Source organism: Pseudophryne corroboree, chromosome 2 (assembly GCF_028390025.1).
Source record: "Pseudophryne corroboree isolate aPseCor3 chromosome 2, aPseCor3.hap2, whole genome shotgun sequence".
NCBI classification, from domain to species: Eukaryota; Metazoa; Chordata; class Amphibia; order Anura; family Myobatrachidae; genus Pseudophryne; species Pseudophryne corroboree.
In genome coordinates this window covers 789,486,246-789,508,527 of record NC_086445.1, presented here as the reverse complement: position 1 = coordinate 789,508,527, position 22,282 = coordinate 789,486,246, and the positions used below count along the sequence as shown (strand labels likewise).

At 44.7% G+C, this 22,282-nt stretch overlaps 3 pseudogenes; 1 reads left to right on the top strand and 2 right to left on the bottom strand.

Moving 5' to 3' along the window:
• Nucleotides 1–631: 631 nt before the first annotated feature.
• On the bottom strand, nucleotides 632–751 carry LOC135051399 (5S ribosomal RNA; annotated as a pseudogene).
• A 238-nt stretch (nucleotides 752–989) lies between these two features.
• LOC135051909 (5S ribosomal RNA) lies at nucleotides 990–1,109 on the bottom strand (annotated as a pseudogene).
• A 3,254-nt stretch (nucleotides 1,110–4,363) lies between these two features.
• Nucleotides 4,364–4,483, top strand: LOC135051908 (5S ribosomal RNA; annotated as a pseudogene).
• The last annotated feature ends 17,799 nt before the right edge of the window (nucleotides 4,484–22,282 follow it).

The following is a 22,282-nucleotide window of genomic DNA, read 5'->3' as shown; positions in this document are numbered from 1 at the left end:
GATGCAGAATTTTTGTGTGCCTGATTAGCCACTCCCTGTCACCGCACAGGATCTCCCTATACATTTCTAATACATTTCAGACCCATGCGTCTGAAGTAGTACTGCGACTCTGTGTGCTAACAGCAGCCCTGCAAGTGTGGCGGTGTGCTCGGGTACAACGTACCATTAAGAATCTGGCCGCTGGCTAACCATCTGAGAGACAGTCTAAAGAGTCAAGAAAAAACCAAAACAAAGAAGTGTTGGAAAGTAGACTCTTTTTTGGGAGCACTCTAATTCAGAGGGTGGCAATTTAATTTATTAATACTGATAAAACCATTTTTATTAGGTAACACATAGAATAAAATTTTAAGGAGTATCTACGTGAAAAATTAGAAGCTTTGCGAAAATATAGAACAGATTATAAATAGTACGTGATATCCATATCACAATATACCAGTTGCCGGAAATTAATGGCTGTGGTAACAGAATTTATTAATCATTGCACATTAAGACTCGTGTAATGTATGACCATCATTTGTTCAGCAGATATCCATTGTGGATTACAATAAATGCAGAGAGTTAAATCATAGGTCATATGAGAGTCGGGTACCCAGTAGTATATATGTAGGTGACACTATATAGGGGAGTCAATTTCTTGCAGTACCAGGGTGTTCAGAGGTGGTCTCCCATCCCAGTACTAACCCGGCCTTTCACTGCTTAGCTTCCAAGGTCAGAAGAGATTGGGCATCTCCAGTGATGTATGACCGCAAATATTGTACTCACCCTCTTGAGTCACCAAAGTGTATGCAGCCACCTGGTTTAGTCACCCTGTGACATAGCAGCCACAAATAAGATATAAGCATGGGTGACAGCCTGTTTTGTAGAAAAAAGTTTTTTTTAGACCACACAACATCCACAAATAGGGCTTGCCTTTCACCGATGCAAACCAATTTTTTGGAGATCCAAGTACCCAATATTTTGGGTGCGGATGACACTATAGGGGAATCAATTTGTTGCAGTACCTGGGTGTTCAAAGGTGGTCACCCATCCTATTACTAGCCCGGCCTTTCACTGCTTAGCTTCCAAGGTCAGAAGAGATTGGGCATCTCCAGTGAGGTATGACCGCAAATATTGTACTCACCCTCCTGAGTCATCCAGGTTTATAAATTGTGATTGGCAGAAATTGAGATTTATATATACATATGGTACAATGGTCAAAAAAATATAAATAAATGAGATAATGTGCAGCCACCTGGCTTAGTCACCCTGTGACATGTCAACCACAGATAACAGCATACATATGAGTGAAGGCCTATTATGTGGGTAAAATTCCTGAACACCACACAATGTCCACAATTAGGACTTGCCTTTCACTCCTAGAAACGCCCAAAGGGCACCAGAACGGCCGTGCCAAATTAAATCACTATATAAGTGCAGGATATGATTATGCTGCACAGCATGAATATGGCAATAAGTTTTCAAAATAATCAATTATAATACACCCCTATGCACTAAACCAGACAATAGCTGTGAGATGCCTGATACCTAGAACCTCAAATGAGTACCTGCGTGATTATAGGAAAGCAGGCTAGAACTAGGTGCTTGTAGATAATTTGCACAATTTTTGATTTTCTTGAGCCTAATGAGCTCTAAGTTCAGAGCGTTTGCTGAAATTTGCCATTGTTGATTATATAAATTTCAAAGAAGAAACACAGTCAATGATACCTGTAAAGTTATTTAGCTTGCTATTGATGTTTATAGCAAGTATAGATAATCCCAGCTATGTATACCTTGATGCTGAAGGTATACAGTCCTTGTGGTATTGCTGATTGGGACAGTTTATACAGTATTGCTCTTTAACATAGTACAGGAGTGACAATGTAGCTGGAGAATAAAGTATCACTTCTAATGGCTGCTAATTGCTCAAGGAAAAAAGGAAAAAAGAAGAAGAGAAGAAAAAATTGTGCTGACAAGCTGATTAGTTTATGTGCAGATCGCAAAATACGGAGTGCGGGGTATACGATACCAGCTCCGATCTTGATGCTGTCGCTGTAAGACCCGCCTGTTGCCGTGCCCGTGCTCCAGGGGCTGCAGCGGCGTGTGGTCGAGGTCTCCCCGTTCAGAAGACGGAGCTATGCGGCCGTTGCCTGGTGACCGTCCTCGGGATTCCGGCTAGTGCGGTCACGTGTGCGCATCACGTGATCGCAGTACTTCCTCCTGACGTACGTTTCGCATTGTATGCTTGATCACAGGACGTGATGTGTTAGCTGGGAGTTGCAGTTTTTAAACAGGAGTACTAATGGTTAATTGGACCTAATAATTGTTAAACACTGGGTCACCCCATATTGGGTCATTTAATTGCATGGTTGAGGATCCTGGATATTTCTTATAGTTTGTTGTGGGACGGGAATTAAAGATATATAAATAATGTATATGGTTTCCAGAGTGTGGTTTGCAGGAGGTGGATTAATAAAGGCTGTATCCTGAGATCATGGTTAAATATATATTTCTTATATGTGTGCCAGTTGAATTAATTAAAAGGCTAAGTTCATTAATTAACTTATGTGAAGTATTGTTAGGTGTAATGAATTACTAACTTACAGTGCAGTATATAATTAAATATATGAATTATTTAAATGAATCAATAAAAAGCTTGTCTAAACCTATGTGTGTGTATAATTTATTAAACAGTAAACAAATTTTAAATAGGACTGAATGTAAAAGGATTATAAAAGTGATAAAATTATATTTATAAAATTGTATAAATATAATTTTATCACTTTTATAATCCTTTTACATTCAGTCCTATTTAAAATTTGTTTACTGTTTAATACATTATACACACACATAGGTTTAGACAAGCTTTTTATTGATTCATTTAAATAATTCATATATTTAATTATATACTGCACTGTAAGTTAGTAATTCATTACACCTAACGATACTTCACATAAGTTAATTAATGAATTTAGCCTTTTAATTAATTCAACTGGCACACATATAAGAAATATATATTTAACCATGATCTCAGGATACAGCCTTTATTAATCCACCTCCTGCAAACCACTCTCTGGAAACCATATACATTATTTATATATCTTTAATTCCCGTCCCACAACAAACTATAAGAAATATCCAGGATCCTCAACCATGCAATTAAATGACCCAATATGGGGTGACCCAGTGTTTAACAATTATTAGGTCCAATTAACCATTAGTACTCCTGTTTAAAAACTGCAACTCCCAGCTAACACATCACGTCCTGTGATCAAGCATACAATGCGAAACGTACGTCAGGAGGAAGTACTGCGATCACGTGATGCGCACACGTGACCGCACTAGCCGGAATCCCGAGGACGGTCACCAGGCAACGGCCGCATAGCTCCGTCTTCTGAACGGGGAGACCTCGACCACACGCCACTGCAGCCCCTGGAGCACGGGCACGGCAACAGGTGGGTCTTACAGCGACAGCATCAAGATCGGAGCTGGTATCGTATACCCCGCACTCCGTATTTTGCGATCTGCACATAAACTAATCAGCTTGTCAGCACAATTTTTTCTTCTCTTCTTCTTTTTTCCTTTTTTCCTTGAGCAATTAGCAGCCATTAGAAGTGATACTTTATTCTCCAGCTACATTGTCACTCCTATACTATGTTAAAGAGCAATACTGTATAAACTGTCCCAATCAGCAATACCACAAGGACTGTATACCTTCAGCATCAAGGTATACATAGCTGGGATTATCTATACTTGCTATAAACATCAATAGCAAGCTAAATAACTTTACAGGTATCATTGACTGTGTTTCTTCTTTGAAATTTATATAATCAACAATGGCAAATTTCAGCAAACGCTCTGAACTTAGAGCTCATTAGGCTCAAGAAAATCAAAAATTGTGCAAATTATCTACAAGCACCTAGTTCTAGCCTGCTTTCCTATAATCACGCAGGTACTCATTTGAGGTTCTAGGTATCAGGCATCTCACAGCTATTGTCTGGTTTAGTGCATAGGGGTGTATTATAATTGATTATTTTGAAAACTTATTGCCATATTCATGCTGTGCAGCATAATCATATCCTGCACTTATATAGTGATTTAATTTGGCACGGCCGTTCTGGTGCCCTTTGGGCGTTTCTAGGAGTGAAAGGCAAGTCCTAATTGTGGACATTGTGTGGTGTTCAGGAATTTTACCCACATAATAGGCCTTCACTCATATGTATACTGTTATCTGTGGTTGACATGTCACAGGGTGACTAAGCCAGGTGGCTGCACATTATCTCATTTATTTATATTTTTTTGACCATTGTACCATATGTATATATAAATCTCAATTTCTGCCAATCACAATTTATAAACCTGGATGACTCAGGAGGGTGAGTACAATATTTGCGGTCATACCTCACTGGAGATGCCCAATCTCTTCTGACCTTGGAAGCTAAGCAGTGAAAGGCCGGGCTAGTAATAGGATGGGTGACCACCTTTGAACACCCAGGTACTGCAACAAATTGATTCCCCTATAGTGTCATCCGCACCCAAAATATTGGGTACTTGGATCTCCAAAAAATTGGTTTGCATCGGTGAAAGGCAAGCCCTATTTGTGGATGTTGTGTGGTCTAAAAAACCTTTTTTTCCACAAAACAGGCTGTCACCCATGCTTATATCTTATTTGTGGCTGCTATGTCACAGGGTGACTAAACCAGGTGGCTGCATACGCTTAGGTGACTCAAGAGGGTGAGTACAATATTTGCGGTCATACATCACATCTTCTGACCTTGGAAGCTAAGCAGTGAAAGGCCGGGTTAGTACTAGGATGGGAGACCACCTCTGAACACCCTGGTACTGCAAGAAATTGACTCCCCTATATAGTGTCACCTACATATATACTACTGGGTACCCGACTCTCATATGACCTATGATTTAACTCTCTGCATTTATTGTAATCCACAATGGATACCTGCTGAACAAATGATGGTCATACATTACACGAGTCTTAATGTGCAATGATTAATGAATTCTGTTACCACAGCCATTAATTTCCGGCAACTGGTATATTGTGATATGGATATCACGTACTATTTATAATCTGTTCTATATTTTCGCAAAGCTTCTAATTTTTCACGTAGATACTCCTTAAAATTTTATTCTATGTGTTACCTAATAAAAATGGTTTTATCAGTATTAATAAATTAAATTGCCACCCTCTGAATTAGAGTGCTCCCAAAAAAGAGTCTACTTTCCAACACTTCTTTGTTTTGGTTTTTTCTTGACTGCTTAAATTTGACTCTTGGGAGCACCACTGAAAGCAACAATTATTGGTACTAGGATTGACTATCCACATACCCCTAGTTGCTATATCTAGAAGCAATTCAGGGATAATTCAGTTTTTCAGAGGCTACTATTTATCAGATTGAGGACTTGTGCGGTTCCCAATACTTTCCCTCTAAGACAGTCTAAAGACACAGAGTAAAGGGGATAGGCTGCAGAGGAGGTGGTGTGTGTGTGTGTGTGTGTGGTTTTGGCAGATATAACATGTGCAGAGAGAGTTAGATTTGGGTGTGGTGTGTTCAAACTGAAATCTAAATTGCAGTGTAAAAATAAAGCAGACAGTATTTACCCTGCACAGAAATAAAATAACCCACCCAAATCTAACTCTCTCTGCAGATGTTATATCTGCCCCCCCCCTGTAGTGCACATGGGGGGTTATTCCGAGTTGTTCGCTCGCAAGCTGCTTTTAGCTGCTTTGCACACGCTAAGCCGCCGCCTACTGGGAGTGAATCTTAGCATAGTAAAATTGCGAACGAAAGATTCGCAATATTGCGAAAAGACTTCTCTGTGCAGTTTCTGAGTAGCTCGAGACTTACTCTGCCAGTGCGATCAGTTCAGTGCTTGTCGTTCCTGGTTTGACGTCACAAACACACCCAGCGTTCGCCCAGACACTCTTCCATTTCTCCAGCCACTCCCGCGTTTTTCCCAGAAACTGTAGCGTTTTTTCACACACACCCATAAAACGGCCAGTTTCCGCCCATAAACACCCACTTCCTGTCAATCACATTACGATCACCAGAACGAAGAAAAAACCGTGAGTAAAATTCCTAACTACATAGCAAATTTACTTGGCGCAGTCGCAGTGCGAACATTGCGCATGCGCACTATGCGGAAAATCGCTGCGATGCGAAGAAATTTACCGAGCGAACAACTCGGAATGACCCCCATGGCTTTGCCCAACTGCTAACAAATTTGCTGCTGCGATTAACTCTGAATTACCACCAGAGAGACAGAGTGAAGGGGGTAGGCAGGCTGAGAGACACAGAGTTAATGGGGGGAGGGGGGGGGGGGCAGGCTGAGAGATACAGAGTGAATGGGGGGCAGGCTGAGAGACAGAATTAAAGGGAGCAGACTGAGAGACGCAGATTTAACCCCTTCAGTGGAAAGTTTTTCAATTTAAAAACACACCTGGGGGGGGGGGGTTAAATTGAAGTGGGAGAGGGGGGTAAGGTGCAGGGGGGGCGACTGATGGGGCATGGTGAGGTAATCGCCTGATGATCGCCAGCCCCAACGCTGCTTCCCGTCCGCCTTCAGCACCCGGAAATCAGCATAAGCCAATTTACAGCTAAGCCCGCTCCCCCGGCCAATAGGAGTCCGGGGTGCGAGCTAAACTCCGTAATGGAGTATACTGATACTCCTTGTACTTAGGGGGGTATATATCGTTAGTGTATTAAAACATTGTTACAATATGTGTCATAGTTATTTATTGTGACGTGTTATAAAACATTTATCCTGGTAATATATTGTTATGCACTGCAGTAAAACATTATTATATATTACAATTAACTAATATGATGCATTGCGGAAAAATATTATCTAAATCAAAGTTATGTATCACCGTTATCTATCATTATGTATTCCAGGAAAACACAAGGTATTTGGGCCAATGAACTCTGGTGCTAGTGGCGAAGTGCCCAGCTAACAAGAGGGCCAACATCTTGGTGGTTTAGTGAGATGTAAAGATGACAGGTGTCTCACTGAGGCCTTAGCTGTCTGGAAGATCTGGACAGGTACAGAGTAGTACCCAAGGTGGTGGTCTTTCCCACAGCCATTAGCAATGTTCCTCCGTGATCCTCAGCTTGACTCTTGGGGGTCTTTATCAAGGTGCCTCTCATCAGTCTTGACTCTCTGTGTCTTCTCCTGGCAAGCAAGAGGGCAAGGATAAGATCTGTTGAAAAGAACCCCCTAGCTACAACATGTCATTGATATTTTCCAGTTTCCACAGTGTCTTATGTTCTTCTGCCAAAGGAGGTTCCTCTTCTAGCCATTGCAGCTTCTGTATCTCTTCAGGAGCTCTTGCCAATAAACTTACTGTATTGTTCCTGCTTGTGTCATATAAAATAAGTCAGGATGATGGCACAGAGCTACTGTATGAAGCAGCGAGCCGTAACTGTCCTGTCTGGGCTGCTCCTGTTTGCCCTGCACACTACAAGCTGTGATCAGATTATGGGGAATTCTAAAAGCATAGTGACACAAGCTGATTTGCTGGGCTTGAGTCTCTGCAGATTTAAGCCCACCACAGCACAACAGATACCCGTGGTAACAAGGGCGGATCCAGAAAAAAATGACAGAGGGCCACCATGACAGGGGATTGGGGTTATTTGCATGCGCCGAATGTGTGCACACTCCTGAAAAAGTAGGCAAGGCCTCGCAACAAGGGATGTGGTCTCCAAAGGAATGCCATATTCATGTAATGGAGAGAGGGTGATGTTTTGGAGAGGCAGTGGGTGATTAGGAGATAGTGACGCAGGGCAGAGGCAGAGGATGAGGCAGTATGTGACGTCGAGAGATAGTGGGAGACAGAGAGGCAGTGGGTGACATACAGGGACGTGCGGTGAGGTAAATTGGTCAGGAGGCACTGGCTAGAACCAGAGCCAGATTTATACACAATATCAAGGGCGTAGCTACATGTGTTATATACAAGGGCATAGCTACCATGGGTGCAGGGAGTGCAGCTGCTATGGGGCCCAGAGCTGACAGGGCCCACCTTCCGTGTCACAGTTACATGTGTTATACACATTTTTCACCATTAGTTTGTACATAAAGGTCCTTACAGACTTTTGCCTTTGGGCCTACAATACATCTAGTTATGCCCCTGGACCTGGTCATTGTAATGTGGTATAAAATGAACTAGAGGGCATTATAATGTTAAATAATATGAAATGGGGCACTGTAATGGGGCACAAAATAAAGTGGAGGCAATATAGTGTTGCACAGTATGACCTGAGGCCACTGTAATGTAGCATAATATGAACTGGGGACACTGTATGTCAAAATGTGAATTGGGGGTACTGTGTTGCATAATGTGTACTGTGCAGTACCAGATTACCAAATAGCTTCTTAGGGACAAAAATAGAAAAAAAATAATAACTCAAAGAAACGAAAACTTTACATTAAAGACTATAGAGAATATACTGGGGTAAATTTACTAAGATGGGAGTTGCTGAGGAGAGGTGTTTCTCTAGAGGCATTGGGAGAGGAGGCCCTTCAGTATGTTGCTGTGGGGCCAACAAAGTTCTGGCTACGACCCTGCATAATATATGTGCCAAAGGGTGTACATGGGGCAAAAGTGCAGCACTATAAACTCCTGGAAATTTGGTGAGTTTTGATCAGAGATGTGTAGAAAAGTTAAGCAGTGCCTCACCTGCCATAGACTTTTTACTCCAGGGTTTTGACTATAAAAATTATTAGAATAATACAAAGAAGATATTTCTTATATATTCTTTGTCTTTTTCATATACTTTTTACAGTCAAAACCGTAGGTCAAATGATAGTATGACAGAAAAGGCTCTGCCTCACTGCCTCACCCCACCTTATGTCACTGGTGACATCAGGCAATGTGTGACCGGGGGATGCAGTGGATGATGCCAGGGGAATCAGTGGGTGACGTATAGGATGACAGGGAGAGGCAGTGGGTGACACGCAGAGGGTGATAGGAGAGAGCTGATGGGGAGAGATAGTGGGATATGGAGAGGCAGTGGGGGACATGAAAGAGTGATGGAGAAAGGCAGTAGGTGACAGGGAGAAGGTGATGTGAGATACAGTTAGTGACTGGAAGAGGGTGAAGGGAGATGCAGTGGGTGATAGAGAGAAGCAGAGTATGATGGGAAGAGGTGTCTGGGAGAGAGAGAGAGATGGTTACAGGAAACATAGGGTGATGGGGAGATAGTGACGCAGAGGTGAGGCAGTGAGTGATGGGGATAGTGGGAGGAGAGACAGAGAGGGACAGAGATAGGCAGTGGGTGATGCCAGGGAATGAGTGACAGGATGAAGCGATAGATGATGCCAGGGAATGGGTAACAGTGGAAGAAAGTGGGTGATGCCAGGGGGAGGCAGAGGGTGATATAAAGGATGATGAGGAGAGGCAATGGGTGACAGGAGAGATAGTGATGGGGAGAGATAGTGGTAGACAGAGTGGTAGACAGAGTGGTAGTGGTAGACAGAGAGGCAGTGGGTGACAGAGAGGCAGTGGGTGAGGGGGCAGAGGATAGTGGTAGACAGAGAGGCAGTGGGTGAGGGGTAGAGTCAGTGAGTGACAGGAAAGGGTGATGGGGAAAGGCAGTGGGTGACAGGGAGAGGTAGATGGTGATAATGAGAGGAAGTGGGTGACGGTAGAGGCAGTGGATATCAGGTAGAGGCAGTGGGTGATAGGGAGAGACAGAGAGTGACGATGAGATATTGGGCGACATGGGAGGCAGTGGGCAACAGAGGGAGGCAGGGGTGAGAGAAGCAGAGGGTGACCAGGAGAGGCAGTGGTGACATGGAGGCAGCGGATCTTATGGAGGCATTGGGTGACAGTGAGTGGAATAGGGTGACAGGGAGATAGTGGAAACAAGGAGGCATTGGGTGACAAACTGAGGTATGGGGGACAGGGAAATAGGTGGTGATATGGAGGCAGTGGGTGACATGGAGGCCTGCACCATGTAGCACCACGTGGTGCTCAGGCTGCTGTCACTGATGGTATTGCCGCTTCGGGTGATCATGCTGCCACCCTTTAGGTCCCTATCACAGTGCTCCATGCATGGTGAAAACTGGAAATGCAGGTGGCCGAGGGCTGTGGGGAGGTGCAGGCAGCAGCGTCAGATGGGAGCTGATAGGAGGTGCAGGTAGCAGTAGTGGCGGAAGTCTAGTAATGAGGGCCAGCTGTCTGCCCACTGCCTCTGATACCCAGCTTCCTGCTGGCATTTTGCAGGAGGTGATGCCTAAGACCTCGGCAAGAGGCAGAGCCAGCGCACATCCAACTGGAGAGGCTGAGAGAGGTCCCCACGGCTCTGAGTCACTTGGGGAGTTCCCAGGGTCACAGAGCATTCAGCTCTAGTGCTGCTCATATATTACCGGTTCCCAGTGCAGTCCTCTCCTGTCAACGCAGCCTAGGTATGTTGCAGGGAGCCCAAACAGGTGGGAGGCCGCAACTGTACAATAAAAGAAAAATGCCCCTAAACATGCCTGGGTGACACCCAAACCCGCACCCCCCCCCCCACCTCAATCCGCCTATGCGCGGTACTCACCAGATGAATCTTCTACAGTGATATGAAATCACTGAGTACACTGCTTCACTGGCAGCTCCTCCTCTGTTGCACTACAGACTTACTATTACAAGGGAGTGGTATGTTAGATAGAATAGACTTAGGTTGACAGTGTCTAGGTCGACCACTATTGGTCGACAGTAAGTAGGTTGACATGGTTTCTAGGTCGACAGGGACTCTAGGTCAACATGTACTAGGTGGACATGAGTTGTTTTTATTTTTTTGGTGTCATTTTCTTCGTAGAGTGACCGGGAACCCCAATTAGTGCACCGTGTCCCCTCGCATGACTCGCTTCACTCGCCATGCTTCGGGCAAGGTGCCTCGCTCTGCTACCGCTGTGCTCGGCATAAGTTACCATTCCCAATCATAGTCCACTTGGATTGTAAAGTATGAAAAAGTAAATTTTTTTTAATAAAATGTGAAAAACTCATGTCGACCTTTTGTCATGTCGACCTAGTGCATGTTGACCTAGAGTCCCTGTCAACCTAGAAACCATGTCGACCTACTTACTGTCGACCAATAGTGGTCGACCTAGACACTGTCAACCTAAGTCTTGTCGACCTAAAGACCAGATAACCTATTATAGCATTATGCAGGTCCCAGTGTTAAAAGCATCATATTTATTATACACATTTTAACAAAAAGAGGCAAAGAAATACAATTTCTAAATCCATTATTTTTGTCAGCATGTGCCTGCTATCTTTCTATTAGAGATAAGCGAATTCGTATTTACACGATTTTACTCAGATTTACTTGGATCCTAAAAACAACATCTTATTGCAGTCGCGCACGCAGGGCGGGGGTGGGGGGGTTCTGAGTACCCATGAAACCCCCCTTATGGACCAAAACTGCTTTTCAGCAGACGGGGACAGCCTTGTCCCCATCTCTGCAGCACCCGCGGGATACCCGTGAGCAGTGCTGACCGGCCAGCCACTGCCGCTTCTACAGAAGCGCTGACTAACTGCTGAGTTGACCCGGCTATTTACCGCACAGTGCACAGCAATAATAGGCAGCGCTCGGCTCCCAGAAAGGGAGTGAGGGAGGAGGATTTGCACCGCAGCACGGCACTTTGGGGTCACAGAGGAGATCCGCAGCTCGAAGGGCATGCTGTAATCTGTAGTGTGTGTGAGTAAGTATGCTATTTGTATGTATACTGTTTGTGTGTGTATGTACTTGCTTCCTACTTCAAGGATAAGTTTGATAAAATCCGAGATGAAATGGTATGCTCTAACTTAGCCAGTGACCTGCTCAATTCCCTACCTGAACCCTCGGGCACTTTCTCTTCATTTGATCCCACAAGTGAAGATGAAGTATCAACACTCTTTTCATCCTCCTACTCCACTATCTCTCCTCTTGATCCTATACCCTCACAGGTCAGTATAACTTTGTCTCCTGTGTTTATTCCACCTTAACTAAAATCTGTAATATCTCTCTCTCTAGTGGTATCTCTCCCTCTATGTTTAAACATGCAGTCATTACTGCCATTCTAAAAAAACACAACTCTGACCCAAACACACTCTCTAACTACCGTCCCATTTCTCAGCTACCAGGTCCCTTCAAGCTACTTGAGAGACTTGCCTACACTCGCCTTACACACTTTCTTAACTCCCACAACTTATTGGACCCACTTCAGTCAGGCTTTCGCGCCCAACACTCCACAGAGATGGCACTGACCAAAGTAGTGAACGATCTAGTCACTGCTAGATCAAAAGGCCATTACACCCTACTTATTCTTCTAGATCTTTCTGCTGCTTTTGACACTGTTGACCACTCTCTTCTCATACAAACACTACAATCCCTAGGTCTTCAGGACACAGCCTTTACTTGGTTCTCATCCTACCTATCTAATCGCTCTTTCAGTGTTCACTTCTCTGATTCTACCTCCTTTTCTCTATCTCTATCAGTTGGAGTACCGCAAGGCTAAGTCTTAGGTCCTCTGCTGTTCTCAATCTATACCTCCTCTCTTGGTAAACTAATCCGCTCCTTCGATTTCAGTATCATTTGTACACTGATGATACTCAAATCTACCTATCCTCCCCAGATTTATCACCATCTGTATTGGCTCGTGTCACTGGATGCCTGTCTACCATTTCATCTTGGATGTCATCTCACCACCTCAAACTCAACATTTCCAAAACAGAATTAATTATTTTCCCACCAGCCAAGAGTAGTTACCAACCTAATATCTCCATAACTGTTGACAATGCAACTATCCACCCTACACCACAGGCTCACTGCCTAGGTGTCACCCTTGACTCTGAACTGTCCTTTGTTCCACACATTCAATCTGTCTCTAAATCATGTTACATGTACCTTAAAAACATATCCAAAATACGCCCTTATCTTACACAAGACACTGCAAAAACTCTAATCCATGCACTCATCATCTCCCGCATTGATTATTGTAATAGTCTCCTTACTGGTCTTCCCAAACATAGGCTCTCACCACTACAATCCATTTTAAATGCAGCTGACGTTCTTCGTCTGCTGATCCGCTCTGTTAATCCCTTCACTGGTTACCGGTATTACATAAAAGGCTATTATCCAAACTGCACCATCATACATCTCCTCACTCATCTCAAAATATCTCCCTACCAGACCTCTCCGCTCTGCACAAGATCTGTGTCTCTTATCCACATGTATTACCTGTTCCCACTCAAAATTACAGGACTTTACCCGGGCTTCACCCGCTCTGTGGAATGCCCCCTTCCACGCACAATAAGACTCTTGTCTAGTCTCCAAACCTTTAAATGTTCCCTGAAAACTCATCTAATCAGACAAGCCTACCAAATTCCAGACCCACCCACATAACCTTCAGTGTTTCCCTATCCAATTACATCCTCTCTGTACAGTCCACATAACCTCACATTTTGTCTTCCAACATTGCTGGGTGATCATATCATACAACCCACTAAGAACCTAGCAATCTGATGGACCATTATGCAATAGGAAGCATCTATCCTTATGTATCAATGCCTATTTCCCTATAGATTGTAAGCTTGCGAGCAGGGCCTTCCTACCTCTATGTCTGTCTGTCTTTGCCCAGTTTTGTTCTATAACTGTTGTTCTAATTATAAAGTGCAACAGAATAAGCTGCGCTATATAAGAAACTGCTAATAAATAAACAAATAAAATATGTATGTACTGTATGTGGGTATGCTATGTGTGTGTATGTATGTGTATGTAAGTATGTTCTGTGTATGTTTATAAGTATGCTGTGTGTTATGCAGTGTGTGTATGTATATATGTATGTATGTATGTATGTATGTATGTATGTATGTATGCTGTATGTGTGTCACACACATATACTGTATATATATATATATGCATGTATTTGTATGTATATATATATGTGTGTGTGTCTGTATATATATATATATATATATATATACACTGCTCAAAAAAAATAAAGGGAACGCTTAAACAACACATATAACACATGTAACTCCAAGTCAATCACACTTCTGTGAAATCAAACTGTCCACTTAGGAAGCAACACTGATTGACGATCAATTTCACATGCTGTTGTGCAAATGGAATAGACAACAGGTGGGAATTATAGGCAATTAGCAAGACACCCTCAATAAAGGAGTTGTTCTGCAGGTGGTGACCACAGACCACTTCTCAGCTCCTATGCTTTCGGGCTGATGTTTTGGTCACTTTTGAAAGCTGGCAGTGCTTTCACTCTATTGTTAGCATGAGACGGAGTCTACAACCCACACAAGTGGCTCAGGTAGTGCAGCTCATCCAGGATGGCACATCAAAGCGAGCTGTGGCAAGAAGGTTTGCTGTGTCTGTCAGCGTAGTGTCCAGAGCACGGAGGCGCTACCAGGAGACAGGCCAGTACATCAGGAGATGTGGAGGAGGCCGTAGGAGGGCAACAACCCAGCAGCAGGACTGCTACCTCCTCCTTTGTGCAAGGAGGAACAGGAGGAGCACTGCCAGAGCCAGGCCCGGCGCTACCCGCTCAGCAAAGGGATGCAAAGCAGGTAGGCGCCTGATTGGAGAGGCGCCTTCCTGCTTTGCATCCCTGTGCTGCGCGACCCTGAGCCGGGCCTGTTCCCCTGCTGCTGCCGCCTGCATATGCAAACTGACAGGCAGCAGCGCCGTCCGTTTAAAGCCCTCCCTCCTTCCCTACAGAGGCATGATGATCGGACAGAGGCAGGATGAGCGGATGGAAGGTGGGCGGAGCTACACAGACTTAAGGGGGCGGGGTTACACGAACGAAAATGGGCGGGGCTAAACGGGATCCCCAAGCTGAGGCAAATCCCTTGCAGCCAACCAGACTGATACTGTAAGTGGATGGAAAAAAGGTGATAGAAAGTGTGTGTATGTACTGTCTGTGTATGTGTGTGTGTATGTATGTATATGTGTGTGTTTGTGTGTATGTACTGTATGTATATATATGTGTTTGTGTGTGTGTGTATAAGTTTCACTTCTGCAGGCATTAACAGTAGATGGCAGAGGTGGAACTTTCGCTGCAGCAGCCAGTGCAATGCATGGGGGCCCACAGCACTTGGGGGGCCCGCAACCAGCGGATCAGTCAGCAGGACTAATAACGGTGCGCTGCTGCTAGCCATGGGCTACAAGGAGAAAGGTGGTCTCCTCCCCTCCCTGACCTGTCCCTCCTGTCACCAGGCCCGACGTAACACGCTCAGCGAAGGGATGCAAAGCACGGAGCACTGGGCTGGAGAGGCGCTGTCCCTGCTCTGCATCCCTGCTGCTGTGCCCTTGTCACACTGTAGCGTCCTGGCGTCTGCTACCTTACTCCCTCTTCTCGTTGCGTCTCCGGCAACAAGAAGCGGCTCTTCTCAGGTCCACACGGCTCTCTTCTCTAGTGAGGTCACGGTCTCCCTCCCCTCTCCTCCCCACCTCTTAATTGTTCAGCACCGCACTGCGCCCGTGTCCTCCTGTGGACGGTATGTATAATGTATGTATAATTATGTATAATGTATATGTAATGTATGTATAATTATTTATAATGTATGTGTAATGTATGTATGGAAGTTTTTTGTTTTTATTTTACTAATAGAAGTGTGCAGTCCATAGGCATCGTGGCACCCCCCACTCACAAGCTTGCCGCAGGTTAATGTGTCCCCCCATGCTGCCGATTAATGTTGCCCTCATGGCGCCCGGTCACGTCTCGTTCGTGTGCCATGCAGTGTTTCCACTGCTCCCATCCTGCTCCGCACCACTACTCCCATCTTGCCTTCTCCTACTCCGCACCACTGCTCCCATCCTGCTCCCATCCTGTCCCCTCCTGCTCCTCACCACTGATCTTATCCTGCCCCCTCCTGATTGGCTGCAGGTCCACGGCGGATTTGAAACAGTGGCGCTGTGGTCATAGGAGCTGCAGTGCCACCAACCACAGCTTCCTCCTCGCACCGCCACCTGCCTCCTCCTCTGCTACACCGCTGCCGCCCTGTCTCCGCCCTCAGTCCTTCTCTGCACTTCCGCACCATGCCAACCACAGCCTCCTAATACACCGCACCGCAGACCACAGCATCCTCAGCACCGCTGCTGCTAAATAGGTAATCTTACCCTGCTGCCTTTCTCTCTCCCTAGTCCCTATTGTATGCCCTTACTATCCCTCTCTCTGTCACGCTCCCTGTCCCTATGTCCCTGCTGTCACTTTCCCTCTCCCTGTCCCTATGTCCCTGCTGTCACTTTCCCTCTCTCTCACCCTGTCCCTACTGTCACTCTCCTTGAATTTTGTCTCCATGTGGCAAAATTTGAATTTCGGCTCATTCAGTGTGCTATAATGTAAATTTTGGCTCATTCTGTGTGCTATAATGTGAATTTCAGCTCATTCTGTGTGGTATAATGTGAATTTCGGCTCATTCTGTGTGCTATAATGTGAATTTTGGCTCATTCTATGTGCTATTATTTGAATTTCGGCTCATACCGTGTGGTATACTGGGAATTTTGGCTCATTCTGTGTGCTATAATGTGAATTTCGGCTTATACCGTGTGGTATAATGTGAATTTTGGGTCCTACCGTGTGCTATAATGTGAATTTCGGCTCATTCTGTGTGCTATAATGTGAATTTCGGCTCATACCGTGTGGTATAATGTGAATTTTGGGTCATACCGTGTGTTATAATGTGAATTTTGTCTCATTCTGTGTGCTATAATGTGAATTTCGTCTCATACTGTGTGGTATAATGTGAATTTCGGCTTATACCGTGTGGTATAATGTGAATTTTGGCTCATTCTGTGTGCTATAATGTGAATTTCGGCTCATTCTATGTGCGGTGAAATGTGAATAAGATTGTGCTACTGTGTGACATAATTTGAATTGGGGGTACTGTTGTGTGGTCACACCATAATCCTTTTTTGCGGCCTTCGGCGCACACTCTCATTTTATTAACTACAGTATGAGAGGGAGGGCGCAAATTTATAGTTTGCAGGGGGGCGCCGAACACCCTAGCACCGGCCCTGGCCAGAGCCCTGCAAAATGACCTCCAGCAAGCCACAAATGTGAATGTGTCTACTCAAACGATCAAAAACAGACTCCATGAGGGTGGTATGAGGGCCCGACGTCCACAGGTGGGGGTTGTGCTTACAGCCCAACAACGTGCAGGACATTTGACATTTGCCAGAGAACACCAAGATTGGCAAATTCGCCACTGGCGCCCTGTGCTCTTCACAGATGAAAGCAGGTTCTCACTGAGCACATGTGACAGATGTGACAGAGTCTGGAGACGCCAAGGAGAATGTTCTGCTGCCTGCAACATCCTCCAGCATGACCAGTTTGGCAGTGGGTCAGTAATGGTGTGGGGTGGCATTTCTTTGGGGGGCCGAACAGCCCTCCATGTGCTCGCCAGAGGTAGCCTGACTGCCATTAGGTACCGAGATGAGATCCTCAGACCCCTTGTGAGACCATATGCTGGTGCGGTTGGCCCTGGGTTCCTCCTAATGCAAGACAATGGTAGACCTCATGTGGCTAGAGTGTGTCAGCAGTTCCTGCAAGACGAAGGCATTGATGCTATGGACTGGCCCGCCCATTTCCCAGACCTGCATCCAATTGAGCACATCTGGGACATCATGTCTTGCTCCATCCACCAACGCCACGTTGCACCACAGACTGTCCAGGAGTTGGCGGATGCTTTAGTCCAGGTCTGGGAGGAGATTCCTCAGGAGACCATCCGCCACCTCATCAGGAGCATGCCCAGGCGTTGTAGGGAGGTCATACAGGCACGTGGAGGCCACACACACTACTGAGCCTCATTTTGACTTGTTGTAAGGACATTACATCAAAGTTGGATCAGCCCGTAGTGTGCCTTTCCACTTTAATTTTTAGTGTGACTCCAAATCCAGACCTCCATGGGTTAATAAATTTGATTTCCATTGATCATTTTTGTGTGATTTGGTTGTCAGCACATTCAACTATGTAAAGAACACAGTATTTAATAAGAATATTTAATTCATTCAGATCTAGGATGTGTTATTTTAGTGTTCCCTTTATTTTTTTGAGCAGTGTATGTATATACATATATATATATATATATATATATATATATATATATGTATGTATGTGTGTGTATATACTGTATATACTCCGAACGACCAGCACTCCCTGTGCCATATGCAGCAGCAGCGGTGCACAGCTCCAAGATCCAAATATCAATAAATACAGTGGCACCCCAGCGGACTTGTATTCCAGAAAATAACTACAACACCAGCTGCATGAAAAGTGAAAAATTCATGCAACTGGTGTTGTAGTTATCTTCTGGAAAACAAGTCTGCTGGAGTGCCACTGTATTTATTGAGATATATATACAGGGACGGATTGGGAAGCAAAAGTGGCCCTGGAAAATTTTCTAGGAGTGGCCTCATGGGGGCGGCACCAAACCAACTGTAGGCGGAGTCAATACCAAAGTAGGTGGGGTTACTACTTAAAAATGTAATGTAGGCGGAGTTACACCAACAAAATGCCGAGCATGTCATATTAGCTGGACCTAACACATTAAATAGTTTAGAAAGTATTGTGTTGTAGCAGAAATAGTTGCGCCCCCTGCCAGCATTCTCACGGCCGGGATGCCGCAGTCGGCATAGTGATAGCCATCATTCCGTATGCTGGGATCCCATACCGATCTCCTTGAGTGCATTACGGCGAGCTACCAAATTGATTAAGGGGTTGGAGACACTGGACTATGAGGAAAGGCTTTCTAGGTTAGATATGTTTACACTAGAAATGAAACGACTAAAGTGACCCACCTCCTGTTCACACCGCAAAGTGAGCCGGGTTGAACGCGTGTTCAACCCTGCGCGCTACCTGAGTTGATATACCCAGTATTTCAACCCTGGCACCTTTCAGACCATACATGAACACGGGTTATGCGCGCTCATGTGCCAATAACCCGTGTTCATAGCTGGCGGTCTGAAAGGGGTATAACAGACATACTGTATATCTCCCAGCCTCCAAGTGCATTTCCTGAAAGCATCTTATCTCTCTCTCTGTCCATCTCCTACATTTGCCTCTCTGCCTCCACCCCCAAGTCCATCTCCTGCATGTTCTTCCAGACCCTTTTCTCATTTTGACACCTATATTCTCCCTTACAAATGTTTCATGCCTATATTCACCTGCCTTTCTCCCTCTTATCTCCTTCCCCTATCAATCACTTGTCACCCCCTCACCCCCCAAACAGATGTCCATTTACCCAGATCAGATAGACAGGCCGGTATCACATGCTGCTGGTGGCCAGGAGGGCAGTGCAGGTAGAGGTCAGAGTAGAGTCATACTACTCACCTCTCCTGCTAGACACGCACCACTGCGACCGCACATTGTATTCCCCTGAGGTCCGCGCCAAACACCCTTGCCACTGTCAGCCGGGTGTGCTGGGGGTGGAGCAGGGACGGATTGGGAACAAAAAGCGGCCCTGGGAAAATTTGTACTAGTGGCCCCACATAATTTGTACTAGTGGCCCCACATAAATCCCTCTATGTAAATATGTTACTCTAACTATTGAGGACATGGAAAATGCCTAAATAAGGAAAATCAACCCAAAGGGCCAAGTGTTTTTATATAGTACACATGTTGTGGGGGGAGGGGGGGGGGGCGGATAGCGTCTTTCTTATAGTAATAAGAAGGTACCTTCAGAAAATAAATCTAACCAGTAAATAATAAAAGCTATAAATTGCTAACTTTAGGGGTCAATCCAATTAGGTACGAATTGCCATTGCTGCAATATTCAACATCGGCAACGGCACCCAGACTCACACTCTTTATGGCCAGATATGTCTGCAGACACTTTTGAGCGAGTTTGGGCTGCCGGAAAGTGCGGCTGTTGTAAGACAAACTCGCAACTAATTAAATTGACCCCTTAGTTGTTAAATGTGATAAAATAGCAAAATATAATGGTGTAATTGTGGACCTGATTCAGTTGTGGTTGTTAAAGCAATTGTTGCTGCAATCTTTTGCCGTTCGCGATTGCATCGCAGTCCACCCTGATTGAGTCTGAGCAGTCGTAGGCTAAGCAAGTCTTCCAGACACAGAGGGCTCTCCAGCAGATACACAGGTCGCAATGGGTAATTTATGCATGCGCACGAAAAGGTGTTTGAACAGAACTGACATGCCTGTACACAGTTTGCCAATGGGATCCTCTATGTGAGCTTGATCGCATCCTGTGCACAGTGCAGCTTACACGTATGCGCAGTGAAAAAGCATTGAGCCACTTGCGTGCAACAGCAGATTTGCGTCCGCATCTGAATCAGCCCTGTGCGGTAAGGAAAATGACTGTAGGAAAAGGGCAATGTCACCTTTATTATATGCAAAGATAGGGAAACAGTCACTTGTTACAGCTCTATTTTACATCATTTATACCATTTTGTCCCATTTCATCATTTGGTTATTCTATGGGGAAGATGTATTAAGCCCTGCAGAGTGATAAAGTCGAGAGAGATAAAGTACCAGCCAATCAGCTCCTAACTGCCATGTTACTGGCTGTGCTTGAAAAATGACAGATAGTAACTGATTGGTTGTTCATTTTTATTTCTCCACTTTATCATTCTTCCAGGCTTAATATAGCTGCCCCCAGTTCATTGATAAAAAGGTAAGCCATTTAACTATCTCCAGAGGAGCGGCTTTTCCAGTTTTGACATTAAGGGAAACGAACAGAGAAAAATAGGCTCCCCACTACTACTGTGGGCATTATGTGTATAAGTGGTACTCCCACTGTGCGCATCATGTATATAAGAGGCATTACTACTGTTGACATTATGCATATAAGGGGTACTATTGTGGACATAATGTGTATAAGCAGTACTACTACTGTGGGCATTATTTGTAAGGGGCATTACTACTGTGGGAATTATGTGTATATAAGGGGACACTATCACTGTGTGGATTATGCATATAAGGGGCTTTACTACTGTGGATATTAGGCCTATAAGCAGCACTACTACTGTGGGCATTATGTGTATAAGTGGCACTACTACTGTGTGCATCATGTGTATAAGCGGCATTACTACTGTTGACATTATGCATATAAGGGAGATTATTGTGGACATAATGTGTATTAGCAGCAGTACTACTGTGGGCATTATTTGTATGGGGCATTAATACAGTGGACATTATGTGTATACGGGGCACTACTGCTGTGGGCATTATGTGTATATAAGGGGACACTATCACTGTGGGGATTATGCATATAAGGGGAACTACCACTGTGGGGATTATGCATATAAGGAGCACTATTACTGTGAACATTAGGCCTATAAGCAGCACTACTACTGTGGGCATTATGTGTATAAGTGGCACTACCACTGTGTGCATCATGTGTATAAGGGGCATTACTACTATTGACATTATGCATATAACAGGCACTACTGTGGGCATAATGTGTATAAGCAGCACTACTACTGAGGGCATTATTTGTAAGGGGCATTACTACTTTGGGAATTATGTGTATAATGGGAACTACTGTATAACATAACATGACTAGGGGCACTACTGTGTGACATAATGTGAATAAGGGACACTAATATGTGGTGTACTATGAATCAGGGGCACTACGTGCGGTGTAATGTGAATAAGATTGTGATTTTCTCTGGTGTAATTTTCATTGGGAGTTACTATTGTGTGGCCTCACCCCTTCTTGGTGGGACCACACCCTTTTTTCAGGCAGCTTGCTGTCACTTTACAAAGTATGGGAGGGCTCAAATTTATAGATTATAAGGGGGGCAGCGAACACTCTATCACCGCCCCTGCCCCCACACCATCTGTATGTCCTATACTGAGCTGCCTCCATCTGCCTGTTTTGTATTGTCTGCTCTCCTTCTCCATAGTCTCTGTTTTGTACTGTGCCCCCAATACCCCCACCACACACACAAATACAGAAGTATGGTAACTTACCTCCTGCATGTTATCCTCCAGTCCTTGCTGCCTCTGTGACCCCTCCTGTCATCTTCAACTGACACTTTGCAGATCTCTTTGCCGGTCACCCGACACTTTGCAGATCTCTTTGCCAGATAATGATCTTCTAAAAAACACAAAAGACTTTCCTTAAGCATAGTACTAATAAGTAGTGATGTGCACCGGACATTTTTCGGGTTTTGTGTTTTGGTTTTGGATTCGGTTCCGCGGCCGTGTTTTGGATTTGGACGCGTTTTGGCAAAACCTCACCGAAATGTTTTTGTCGGATTCGGGTGTGTTTTGGATTCAGGTGTTTTTTTTTCAAAAAACCCTAAAAAACAGCTTAAATCATAGAATTTGGGGGTCATTTTGATCC